The sequence below is a fragment of the Rhinoderma darwinii genome, chromosome 4 (genome assembly GCF_050947455.1).
Source record: "Rhinoderma darwinii isolate aRhiDar2 chromosome 4, aRhiDar2.hap1, whole genome shotgun sequence".
NCBI lineage: Eukaryota > Metazoa > Chordata > Amphibia > Anura > Rhinodermatidae > Rhinoderma > Rhinoderma darwinii.
Window position 1 is genome coordinate 140320796 of NC_134690.1, and position 1854 is coordinate 140322649.

The 1854-nt window shown below is 38.8% G+C and overlaps 1 long non-coding RNA gene across 1 annotated transcript; it reads left to right on the forward strand.

Annotated features, from left to right (window-relative positions):
* Nucleotides 1–412: 412 nt before the first annotated feature.
* LOC142760872 (uncharacterized) lies at nucleotides 413–1053 on the forward strand. The gene is made up of 2 exons (XR_012883434.1): nucleotides 413–672; nucleotides 1008–1053. It is a non-coding gene; the product is annotated as an uncharacterized LOC142760872 (long non-coding RNA).
* The last annotated feature ends 801 nt before the right edge of the window (nucleotides 1054–1854 follow it).

Here is a 1854-nt window from a genome sequence, read left to right on the forward strand (position 1 = left end):
CTTTACTCCTGTAATGCTGCTTACTCAGAAGACTAGCACTGCCGATGCTCCCGCTGGAGAATTCAGTACCAAAGACCTTTACAAATGTCAATGGAGACAAGTACAAAGCCTTGCCAATACCTTTTGGGATAGGTGGAAAAAGCAATACATCTCCACGCTACAACCAAGGAATAAATGGCAGAACACCAAACCCAACATCAGAACTGGTGATGTTGTGCTTATGAAAGACTGCCAAGCACATAGGAATGAGTGGCCTCTAGGTCTCGTTACTAAAAAATTCCCGGGAGAGGATGGGAACGTCCGGAAAGTTGAGGTCAAGGTTCATAATCAGAAGGAGACCAAACTATTTCTCAGACCAGTAACAGAACTTATTCTACTGTTTTCATCTGGGGACACTGATGGTGGCATCGATTGACGCCAGACGGGGAGTGTGCTGCTCATAGGCGTAATGTTATAGACTGAGATTTGTGACGTTATTTTCTATGCAAGTAATTAGTGCTCCAGGTGCCATCTAGTGGCCAGTGTTAGTAATTTCCTCCTTTGTGTAATTTCTTGTTTTCCCCACCCATGAGAAGGTGAAAAGCATTCTGGGAAGAAGGGCAGTCTCTTCTATATCTGCTCTGAGAGAAGACCATTTTGATTCATTCCATCCCTCTCGTCCAAGTATAGTCGGTAAGCAGATAGATGGTTTATATTACTGGCTATCAGCAGCCACAGGAATACTGTTAGGACAGTATTCACTCTGTTACATGGGACTGTAATATATCAGTTGGTGTAGTTGTGAAGCTCGGCCTAGCCTCATGGTCAGCCATGTATGGTCCTATACTGTATTTGTACTGCCATACACTGTTCATAATGTACTATAACTGTTATTTCTACTGTTTATTTGTATATAGGCTTAATATATGTCAGCCTGTTACCTGTATATGTGGTACATTTATTCAATGTGCCTTGTTCTTATGTATTGCTGTAATCTAATGGCATGTATATTCTTGTTTGTTCCTCAGTTTTACCCTAATCCTACGACCAGTTAATAAAGCTACAGACTTTCAACCAGTCTCATTTATTGGCTAGTAGGAAGGTGTTTAGCTGCCTGTCGAGCTCCACATAGACCCCGGGGGTGCGTGAAGTGGGGGCAGGATAGTTAGTTTTTTTTCTTTACTCTTCTAATATTGTAATAGGAAATATAAAGTACTGCCCTGTGAAGACAATCCTCCTCAATAAGCCTCATCGTAGATCTAGTTTCTGGCTCTCCTTGGTGTGGAGGACATGGTTGTCCTCTGCCACCATGTCCTGGAATGCAGAGCAGAAAGACTATTTTTGTTTTTGCTATGTATGACCCTGCTTGGTATGAGCTTCTAAAAAGCTTTTCAGGATGGTGATATTAAATAAAATTCTATAGGTCTATAACAGAAAAATCATCATCTCTTCTAAACCCACCTGGCACTACTATATTCTTTGCATATTCTCTTGAAACGAGAAAACGGATTTATATATACTGTGTGTGTGTATATATATATATATATATATATATATATATATATATATATATATGTATATATATATATATGAATACATTTGATAAAAATGAGTAAAATAATAATATAATTAAATAAAAGAATCCAGCAAGCCAACAGGATGTGAAAATATAATAAAATAAAAAATAATTGATGCATTGCTTCAGATGTCTAACCTGTATTGTGTTTTTTAAAAATGGAGAGGACTGAAGGAGGGTGTTATTTTAACCTAATTACAGATGACTAAACATGGCACGCAGAGATAAAATGACTCATCCTTGCCTCAGTGAGCCCATGGCTGTCTCTAGTCTCTGTGGTCATAGTGTTTTGGTCACAG